The sequence below is a fragment of the Tenrec ecaudatus genome, chromosome 6, assembly GCF_050624435.1.
Source record: "Tenrec ecaudatus isolate mTenEca1 chromosome 6, mTenEca1.hap1, whole genome shotgun sequence".
In the NCBI taxonomy this organism is placed as follows: Eukaryota; Metazoa; Chordata; class Mammalia; order Afrosoricida; family Tenrecidae; genus Tenrec; species Tenrec ecaudatus.
The window spans coordinates 140501305-140513001 of record NC_134535.1 but is presented as its reverse complement, the minus strand read 5'-3'; the positions used below and the strand labels follow the sequence as shown (position 1 = coordinate 140513001).

At 41.7% G+C, this 11697-nt stretch overlaps 1 pseudogene; it reads left to right on the top strand.

Annotated features, from left to right (window-relative positions):
- Positions 1-8462: 8462 nt before the first annotated feature.
- LOC142450414 (cyclin-C pseudogene) lies at positions 8463-10533 on the top strand (annotated as a pseudogene).
- Positions 10534-11697: the final 1164 nt, after the last annotated feature.

Sequence of the window (11697 nt, the reverse complement as noted above, 5' to 3'; positions counted from 1 at the left end):
CTGCCCCAAACTCAGGCCCAGAACTACTGTCTAAACACAGAACAACTTTTGTCTGTGGCCAAATGTGGGACCCCAAATTTCTTCCCTCTTTCCCAATACTCCTTCAGTGACTTGATGACCTGGGCCAGGCTGAGATGAATTAGCTTGCTCCTCACAGCTGGCTGCTGGTTTCCAGTCAACTCCCAGAGGCCACTGGCTGTGCCCATCAGTAGAAGTGGGAGTTGAGAACCCTCAGCTCTTGGCTGAGCAGCTCTGTCAGTCTGTAGCTGTTGACTGTAGCTGCTTCTGACAGCCAGTCTAGCTGGTGCTTTAAGTCATTTCAGTCGCTCCACCTCAGCTGTGATTAGTCTAGTCTCTGTAGCCTCAGAGGGAGGGGAAAACAAAACACCTCAATTACTTTGAATCAGAGTGGGTTATCCTCTTTTAAAAGGCAGAAAGTCTGAATTGGAGGATATTTTGGGGGGTCTCTTTTATGCATTTCACATTTACAAAATAAGAACTAACAGTATTTGTTCCAGTAAGTGGATCAGAACCAACTAAGGGCCCACTCCTCCCACCAGGCCACGTCTCACTAAGAATAGAGGTCCATCACTTGTCTGGCATTTTGTGGTACTGTGGTGACTTTTGTTTTGTGTGATACTGGGAGCTATGTGATTGGCATTTCATATACCAGCAGGGTCACCCAAAGAGCTTCCAGACAAAGAACAGACAATGAAGAAGGAATTGGCTGCCCGCATGGGAAGAATGAGCCATTGAAAACCCTATGGATAGCAGCAACACTGTCAGTTACTAGACCCCCCATGAACAACAGAAGAACATTGTCAGAACGTGTGCCAGATGATGAGCTCTTCAACTTGGAAAGTATTCAAAATACGGCTGAGGAAGAGGAAGAGCTGGCTTTTCATAGGCAAGTCGACCATAATGATGCAAATCGAGTATAGCTATCAGGACCTTCATTTGCTGATGGGGCACAACTCAAAATGAGGAGAAACAGTTCAAATCGTCATTAATAATTGAAACTTGGGATGTATGAAATATGAATCTAGGGACATTGGAAGTCATTAAAAATGAAATGGAATACATAAAGATTGATATTGTAAGCATTAGTTAGCGGAAATGGACTGATATTGACCATTTTGAAACAGAAAATCTTATGGTTTACTCTGCTGGAAATGACACAATCAAGAGAAACAACATTGCATTCATCATCAAAAGGACATTTTAAGATCTATTTTAATGTACAATGCTATCTTTGATAGGATGCTATGTAGCCCCCTTCAAGGAGAACCAATCAATACAACTATTGTTCAAATTTATGCACCAACCACCCAAAGCTGGTGACACAGAAATTGAATAATTCTACCACCATATTCAGTCCCAAATTTGTCAGACTTGCTATCAAAATGCTATTGGAATGCAAAAGTTGAAAACAAAGAGGAAGGATCAGTAGTTGAAAAATATGGTCTTGGTGATAGAAACCAAGCTGGAGATCGCATGACAGAGTTTGCAAGACCAATAAATTGCTGATAGCATATACTATGTTTTCCAACTTCTGTTCTTTCCTCTTTGGTTCCTACATTTGCACTCCAATCACCAATAATTACCAATTTATCTTGATTGTATGTTAGAATTTTGCATGATTAATGATTTCTTCAAACATATGATCAACAACAAAAAAGGTGACCATAAATGTGGACTTCTCCAGATGGAATACACAGAAATCAAATTGACTACACCTGTGGGAAGAGACAATAAAAGAAGCTCAATATCAGCAACTGAAACCAGTCCAGGGGCTGATTGTGGAACAGATCAGCAATTGTTCATATGTGAGCTCAAGTTGAAGTTAAAGAAAATGCAAACAAGTACACGAGAGTCAATATACAACCTTGATAATAACCCACCAAATTTTGAGAACATCTCTGAATAAAGCACAGTGTCATTTAAAAAAAAAAGGAAAGAAAAGATACAAGTGCATGTCAGAAGAGACTCTGAAACTTACTCTTAATCAGAGAGTCGCTAAGGCAAATGGAAGAAATGATGAAGTAAAGAGCTAAAAATAAAATTTCAAAGGACAACTCGAGAATACAAAGTAAAATATTATCACAAAATGTGCAAAGGCCTAGAGTTAGAAAACCAAAACAGATCATATTCAGCATATCTTAAACTGAAAGAACTGAAGAAAAATGTCAAGTCTCGAGGTGCAATATTAAAAAATTCTATGGGAAAAATATTGAATGATGAAGGAAACATCTGAGGAAGATGGAAACAATATGGAGTCACTGTATCAAAAAGAATAGACCAACATTCAACCATTTCAGGAGGTAACATATGAGCAAGAACCAATGGTCAGGAAAGAAGAAATCCAAGATGCATGGAAAGCACTAGCCCAAAACAAGATGCCAGGAATTGCTGGGATATCTATTGAAATGTTTCCACAAGCCGATAAAGCACTGGCAGCACTCACTCATCTATGTCAGGAAATTTGGAATACAGCTACTTGGCTAACGGACTGGAAGAGATCCATATGTGTATACATACCAAAGAAGGGAGACAAACGGAATGGTCGAATTATGTACCCCTATCATTGGCATCACATGTGAGTCAAATTGCACTGAAGCTAATACAACAACAGTTGCATTAATTCATTGACAGAAAGTTACCATATTCAGCATTCAAGAGCCATCGTGGCAAAGTGGTTAAAGGTTGGATTGCAAACCCCAAGGTCAGCAGTTCAAAACCACCAGTCACTCCGTGGGAGAAAGGCAAGGTTTTCTACTCCCATAATGAGTTACAGTCTCAGAAACTCACAGGGGCAGTTAGTTCTACCCTATACTATAGGGTCAGGATGAGTTGTCATCAACTACAAGGCAGTGAGTTTGGTTTCCCAGAGATTTAAGCCAGATTCAGAAGAGGATGTGGAACAAAGGATATCAGATATCAGATGGATCTTGCCTGAAAGCAGTGAATACCCCAAAGATGTTTACTTATGTTTTATTAACACCCAAGGTATCTGACTGTGTGGATCATAACAAAACATGGATAGTTTTGAGAAGGGAATTCCAGAACACTTTGTCTTGCTCATGTGAAACTTGTACATGGATTAAGAAGCAGTAGCAAAAATAGAACAAGGGTAGATTGCATGGTTTAAGAATCAAGAAAGGTGTGCATCCAGGTTACACCCACTTATTATACTTTTTCAATCTGTATGGTGAGCAAATAATCAGAGAAGCCAAATTATATGAAGAAGAACACAGAATCAGATTTGGAGGAAATATCATTAACAACCTGCTATATGCAGACGACACAGTTTGGCTTGCTGACAAGGATGGGGGACTTGAAGCACTTGCTGGTGAAGATCAAGGATTGCAGACTTCAATGTGGGATACAACTCAACACAAAGAAAACCAAAGTCCTCACAACTGAACCAATAGGTAACATGATGATAAATCGAGAAAAACTTGAAGTTGTCAGGGATTTTGTCTTGTCTGGATCCACAAGCAATGCTCCTGGAAGCAGCAGTCAAGAGATGAAAAGATACATTGCACTGGGTAGATCTGCTGCATAAGAGCTCTTTAGAATGTTGAAAAGTTAGGATGTTACTTTAAGCAGGAAGTGCACCTGATCCAAACCATGGTATTTTCATTTGCCTCATCTGCATGTGAAAAGCTTGCCATTGAGTGAAGAAGACCCAGGTAAACTATGAATTTGAACCATGGTACTGGCAAAGAATATTGACAGTACCATGGACTGCCAAAAGAACAAACAAAATCTGTCTTGGAAGTACGGCCAGAATTCCCATTAGAAGTAAGGATGGTGAGACTTTGGACATGTTGTCAGTGGAGACCAGTCCCTGGAGAGGCATCATGCTTAGAAAAATGGAAGGGCTGTGAAAAAAGGGTGAAGGCCCTTGAAGAGCTGGATTGACACAGTGACTACAACAAGAGGACTGAGCATAGGAACACTTGGGTGGATGGAGGAGGAGCTGTTATTGTTACATTCTGCTGTGAATAGGTTTGCCATGGACCAGAACCAACTGGATGGCAAACTAACAACAACAACAACAACAACAACAACAACAGGGAGAGACATTAAAAAGCCAAACTCACTGCCATTGAGTTGACCTTGATTCAGAGCAACCCGTGAGTTTCCCGAGAGTGTAACTTTTCACAGGAGGGGAAAGCCTGTTTAACCTACTACTTAGCAGCCCAGCCCATCACCAGGGCTCCACAAGGATAGAGAGAAGCACTGTTAGGGCTGGATAGGGCAGAGGCTGTATACTGGTACATATGAGGGCTGGATGTACAGGGAATCCAGGGTGGACGATACCTTCAGGACCAAGGGTGTGAGGGGCGATGCTGGGAGAGTGGAGGGTGAGTGGGTTGGAAAGGGGGAACTGATTACAAGGATCCACATGTGACCTCTTCCCTGGGAGAGGGACAGCCGAGAACCGGGGAAGGGAGACCCCGGATAGGGCAAGATATGACAAAATAACGATGTATAAATTACCAAGGGCACATGAGGGAGGGGGGAAGGGGTGGGAGGGGGAAAAAAGAGGACCTGATGCAAAGGGCTTAAGTGGAGAGCAAATGCTTTGAGAATGATTGGGGTAGGGAATGTATGGATGTGCTTTATACAATTGAAGTATGAATATGGGTGGATTGTGATAAGAGTTGTGTGAGTCCGTATTAAAATGCAAGAAAAGAAAAGAGGAGAAAAAAAATGATTAGGGCAAAGACTGCACAGATGTGCTTTATACAATTGATGTATGTATATGTATGAACTGTGATAAGAGTTGTATGAGCCCCTAATAAATTGTTAAAAAAAATGATCCTCAATTCTATCTGAATCCTTGCCAGGGCTGCAAGTTGCCTTAATAAACACAAGCAAAAAATGTACCTCTGGCAGCAGACCGCTCAGGTTCAAATCCAGGCTCTCTAACTTATTGACTATGTGACCTTGGACCTCTCTGTGCTTCCAAAGACTCACTTTCCAAAAGGGAAGTCATAAGCCAACTTTTCTTATTCCTCACTGGGTTGCTTTGAAGATGAAATGAGACATCTGTCTAAAAATGCTTCTGACCATCCCTTGGTTCTCAGAGCTCCACAAATGCTATGGATTATTGTTTTAAGATTATGAATGCTTTTTTTCCAAGGGTAGTGCAATGATTAACATCAGTGCTACTTCTCTCTGACAAAATATAAATCCAAATTTCTAAATAGCAGGGTCTGAACGGATGCGCTGTTAACAGCATCTTGCTTTTCTCCCATCACTTGTCACAGTAAATCTGACAAGAAATGCTGGGCTAGGGCCTGCAGCCAAGCCCCTCACTGGCAGAGTGCAGGACCTCAGGTTGTTGGCAGGCCAAGGGGCATCACAATGGCAAGAGGAGACTCCACAAAGGGCCCCTGATTCCTCCCCCACGCCCCCCTTCCCCACGTTCAGGGTGAAACGTCAAAATACAATTTTTTTTGTCACCTGGTGAAATAATGAGCCCCCATTCCCGTTGCCTTGGTATCATCAGAGCGCAACAGCCACGTGGGGTAATCGCTGTCTCCGTGTTAATGCTGCTCAGTTCAAACATTTTCACAGGCCCTGGCGAAATGAAACCCGTGCTTTCTACCTAGGTGGAGTTTGAGGCGATTCAGCCCATTTGCTTCTGCTGAAGAGGCTACCTCAGAAAAACAGGAAATAAAAACATAGAGGGTGCCATTGACATTAGGTTTCTCGTTTTCTTCCTTTCTTCCCTACCTTCCTTTCTTCTTCTTGCCCTTCTCTTTCTCTTTTCTTCCTTCCCTCCCTTTGCTCACGTCTTCCTGCCTGCCTTCACCTTCCATCTTCCCTCCCACACTCCTCCATTTCTTCTTCGCTCTTCTCTCCCCACCCCCACCTTTCTCCTTTCCTTCCCTGCCTTTTCCCTTCAGCCTCCCAGTCTCCCTCCTTCACTCTCTCCCTTTCCTCCTTCCTTTCCCCACCTTGTTTTCATCCAGTGATTTGTACTCCTTTCTTCCTCTCATCCCACCCCTCCCCATTGCTGGAGAAACATCAGTTCCTTTTGGCGCTGGTTTTTTGGCGCCAGACCCTGTTCTTTGGGTGCTCACAAGTCTGCGTCCTGTGTGCAAACATAAGACAGACATATGATCAGGGTTGGACAGAAGATGGGATTTGACAGGTGTTCTGCACCCGAAATCTCCAGGAGGCAAAGGTAAAGTCAGGCTCCTGCCTTTAAGGTTATATCTCCCATTGTAACTGCATCCCACAGAGGCTCCTGCCTCCTGGCCACCTGAGGCCTGCTGCCTGCCTTCCTCTAGCTCCTGGGGAATTGGGGCAGCAGTGGCAAGAACAACAAAAATCCCCAGGAGTTGACAAGAAGGGAGGCTGCCTTGCTCAAGAGACGGCCCCCTCACACACCTGCATGTTGTTGAGATGCAGGTTCTCATCCCTGTGGCTGGGCAAGAAACGCCCCCTCGGCCAAACGCAGTGGCTTCAAACAAGGACCATCATCCTGTGGTTTCTGGGAGGCCACTGGGTCGTGTTTGGAGTCTCCCATGAGTTGGCAGTCACATGGGAACTGGGGCAGGGGCCTCTGGTGACTCCAGTGCGTACACGTGCACTCAGAGGGCTGGCAGCTGAAGCTGGCCGTTAGCTGGGTGCTTAGCTGGGTTGTTGGTTGGAGTGTCTCCACGTGGCCTTTCCAGGTGGCTCAGGCTTCTTTCAGCATAGTGTCCGGGTGCAGAGAAGTGTCCTGAGAGGTAGCACGTGGAGGCTGGACATTCTGAGGGTGAGCACTCAAGAAGAAGACTTTGAAGGGATTTGTCAGAAGCTGTGAAGCACTTTGGGGGAGGGAAGGGGGTTGCCCAAACTAGATGTCACAGTGTCATCTTCTCCATAATCTATTGGTCACAGAGGTCATGAAACATCCCAATTTAAGGGGAAAGGGCATAGACTCTACCTTCCTATAGGTAGCCTGTCAAGGAATTTGGGGGTCACATACGAAGACTGGGAGACCCTGGGTGGCACAAATGGTTAAGAACTCAACGTATCAAGTGGTGGGCAGTTGCACCCCTCAGAAGAAATAAATAATGGCCTGCTTCTAGAAGCCCACAGGCTTGAGAAACCTGTGATGTGTAGTTTCTCCCTGGCACCTAGGGGGTCCTCGGGAGCCAGAACCAACATAACAGCAACGGGTTGGGTTTTTGTTGGTTTTGTTTGGGCTAATATTAAAACGACTAGTATGAAATTATATATGTATTGTGTTTAACTCTCAGGACTCTGATTATGCTGAAGTTGAACAAAACCGTCTGCCTCTTTTATGAACGCCAGCCAATGGAGGCAAAGGGTGAGGGTCTAGAGGAAGAATGAATGTCACATTCCCGTCCTTATGTTTCAGTTGTCCTTAAAGGGCACAGGGGACAAACCAGATGTCTTTGATATGATTTTAGCCTAATGATGTGCTAGTATGATGATGAGCAGCCTGAAAAGTGGTTTTAACTAATGTGATCCAATATTTGAAAAGTTGACGATTTCACATCGAATTTTATATTCTCAGCATCTCAGTTACAAACAGAAAATCAGGCCTTAAAATCCTTGCATTTCCCCAAGGCAACAACAGTCTGGAGCTAGAATTTGAATGTCCCCTGTGGATGAGCTGACATGTGCCTGTTAACCACAGTCCCCATCCATCCCTATTGCCCCCAACACAGAGGTTGGCTACTAGAATCCTTTATCTATATGGCTAAATAGGTTAGTTGGTTTGGTTTGGGTTGCTAGTTTTTCCTTTTTTTTTTTTGTGCTTACTTTTGATTTTTTGGGGGGCTAGGAAATGGTGTGTATTTTGGTACCATATCTTCCAAAGCGAGAAAATAAAACCCAGTAAGCCAAGAAGGTCAAACAGTCTAGATTAATGATGAAAGGAGGAGCCCTGTTGGTGAAGTAGATTATGAGTTGGACTTCTAACTGCAAGATCAGAAGTTCGAAACTCCCCCCACCCCACCCCCACTCCCCAAGAGAAATATGAGATTTTCTACTCCTGTAACGATTTACAGCCTTGGAAACCCACAGGGGCAGTTCTATACTCTGTCCAAAGGGTTGCTATATGTCATAATTGATTCCAGAGTAGTGAGGTTTTCTTGATTGATATAAATAATTTTTGGTGAGTATTGAAAAAACCAGTCAATATTATTTTTAATACACTTCAAAGAAGGTCCACATTAATTGTTCACACAACCCTGCCACCTTCTTTCTTTATTCCCTTGCCTCTCACTCTCCTTTCTTCCTCCCTATGGTCTTTTATCTCATTCTTTTTCTTTCAAGGGTTAGCCTAGGAGTGGGGAAGTCTGAGTAATTCTTAACCAAAAGACTAAATTGGGGTTGCCGCCGCGGAGCGGAGTGGAGCTGGTTGCAGTCACGGAGCTCGGGTACCGAGCGGGCTGGGTCTATGGTCGCTCCGCGGGTCGCTCAGCCGGCTGGTGCTTCTTCATCAGGACAAGCTGTGTTCCATGGCAGGGAACTTTTGGCAGAGCTCCCACTATTTGCAATGGATTTTGGATAAACAAGACCTTCTGAAGGAGCGCCAAAAGGACTTAAAATTTCTCTCAGAAGAAGAGTATTGGAAACTACAAATATTTTTTACAAATGTTATTCAGGCATTAGTTGAACATCTTAAATTAAGACAGCAAGTTATTGCCACTGCTACAGTCTATTTCAAGAGATTCTATGCCAGGTATTCTCTGAAAAGTATAGATCCCGTATTAATGGCTCCTACTTGTGTGTTTTTGGCATCCAAAGTAGAGGAATTTGGAGTAGTCTCAAATACAAGGTTGATTGCTGCTGCTACTTCTGTATTAAAAACTAGATTTTCATATGCCTTTCCAAAGGAGTTTCCTTATAGGATGAATCATGTATTAGAATGTGAATTTTATCTTTTAGAACTAATGGATTGTTGCTTGATAGTGTATCATCCTTATAGACCTTTGCTCCAGTATGTGCAGGACATGGGCCAAGAAGACATGTTGCTTCCCCTGGCATGGAGGATAGTGAATGATACCTATCGAACGGAGCTTTGCCTACTGTACCCTCCTTTCATGATAGCTTTAGCTTGCCTACATGTGGCCTGTGTTGTACAGCAGAAAGATGCCAGACAATGGTTTGCTGAGCTTTCTGTGGACATGGAAAAGATTTTGGAAATAATCAGGGTCATTTTAAAACTCTATGAACAGTGGAAGAATTTTGATGAGAGAAAAGAGATGGCAACTATTCTTAGTAAGATGCCCAAACCAAAACCACCTCCAAACAGTGAAGGAGAGCAGGGTCCAAATGGAAGTCAGAACTCTAGCTACAGCCAGTCTTAGAACATTCCGAAGATTTTCATAGTGGACCACTTGGAAATAAACCATTGGACAGATTTCAGTAATGTCTTCAATGGAACACAAATGAAAATGAATAGTTGGTTTCTGTCAAGCACTTTGGGAAGTGATTTATTTTTGCAAAATAATTTTCCTTACCTGGTTTGATTTTACTGCATCATTGATTAAAACCTCTTAATTATAAAAATTTTGAAAGTTTCTAAGGAACCTGCAGATAGACAGACATAGACATATCAAGATTTATAGCTCTTTGATTAGTATAATTTTTAAGTTGAATAATATAATTTTAAAATTTGGATTTGTAGCTTTTTATTAAGTCAGGAAACATGAACACAATTTGTTTTAAATCCTCTTTGGTCACTGAAGGACCAGAACAAGGACAATAAAAGTCAAACATCTGAGGGCTTTTTTCCCTCTTTAACTTAATTTTAAAGCTGTATTTAAGGAATCAAATCTTACAAAATCCTGGAAGATTTTGGTAATGATGTTGATGATTTCAGGGAAAATAATCAAGTACCTATTGATTTAAAAGTATATTTTATTCAATAGTTTTGGTGTCTTGCCAGGGAAGACTCTAGCCCAGTTCTAGCAGAAAAGTGCAATATGTACAGCAAGCATATTTTGATGTTTTAAAAGTTATATTAATTCTGTAAACATTTTAAAAGGCTGGGCAAACTTTAAAAGAAAAAAAAAGATCCTACATGAAGTTATTTGCAATTGAGTCACAGTTAATCAAGCATTTAAAATTTTTTAATTGGCTAAAACACCGATTATATGGTTAAAATTTGGTAAACTTTCAATGTTAATTTTTACTGTACTGTGAAAAAAATTTTATAATACATACATCCCTTACTTAATTTTTCTGTTTTAGTGTGACTTCACAAATTTACTATAGATATCCTGGGCCAAGAACACAATCAGGTTTCGGGCCAGTTTGATACTGGCTGTTCTTAATTCTGATATGAGTGGAGGAGTTCAGGCTCAATGTCATCTCAGTGGGACTGTGCTGTCTGTGGAACTCAATGAATTAATAATTTTCTTCAGACTTGAAGGAGAGTGGTAAATAAGTTAAGGAGTTAAAGGATGTCAGTGTACAATTTAAGGGTTCATTGTGGAAAATGGATTATTAAATGTTGAATTCCTGGTATAAAACTGCAAGAATAAAAGAAAGTTCTCCAAAAAAAAAAAAAAAGACTAAATTGGTTTTATTGTTGGTGTTATTACTTGGGTTAAATTTTTTTCTTTTCTCTTCTTCTATTGGTTTGTGTCATGTAACCCAGAAAATGAGGAAACATTTGGAACATCAAAACACTATCCTTTCTCAGTAGACTACAAGCATTAAAGGCAACAGAGATAAATACTCCAATAATAACAATAACATACAAGGATAGCTAGAGAGATAAATAGATAGATAGAAAAACCACAAAATCTGAGCAGTTGTGGGAAGGAGAATGGGACTAGCCCCATGAATAAATATAGGTTTGCCAGAGAATAGTTCTATATACATATTAGCATATACTACAAATATGTTCATGAATATAATAGTGCATCCAGGAGGCATAGTTATGAAAATGTCTTAGGTATAACAAAACCCCTTGAGGGAGCGTGTCCTAAATATGGGGGATCAGGAACATAGCTCTGAGAGACCTCAAGATCAATTGGAACAAACTAGCTCACAAAGACAATGTTCTGTATCCATCAGGGAAGTGACTGGGGTCTTCAAAAGCTAGTGAGTAGCAAACTAAAAGTCGGTTCTTGGTCTTACCCTATGTGTTGGACAGGGTTCTCTAGAGAGAGAAAACCATATTGCTAGTAATTATATATAAATATATTAAAAAGCTAGATATACAATAGAAGAAATGAACCACTAAATTATATACAGATAGATAACACAAGAAACTAACAGTGAAATTATAAAACAGTGAGACACTAGCAGTCCTTTAAGGCTTGAGAGCCGCCAGTTGCCAGTCCCTTTCTGTAGAGAGAGCTGGGCTATATATACCCAGGCAGCAAACAGCAAGGCAAGTCACCAACTGTCACCAACTGTCGGTCCCCAGCTCCAGAGATGAACATACCAATCCTGTGGGATTAAATGGACCTCAACTTACAGCGACACAGTCCACAAGCTAGGCATCCCACAGGTAGTGTACCCCTTTAAATTGAGGCACAGAACAAGCAAGGCGAGGCTCACGAAACCATCTATCCCTCTGCCCTTCGATTAATCCTACTTGTGTTTATCGGCTAGGCTGGCACTATAAACTATTGGACCCTGTCTGGAGCAAATAACAGTGAATAAAATCAAGATGCCTGGCAACAATTAGTCCAAATCAGTAAT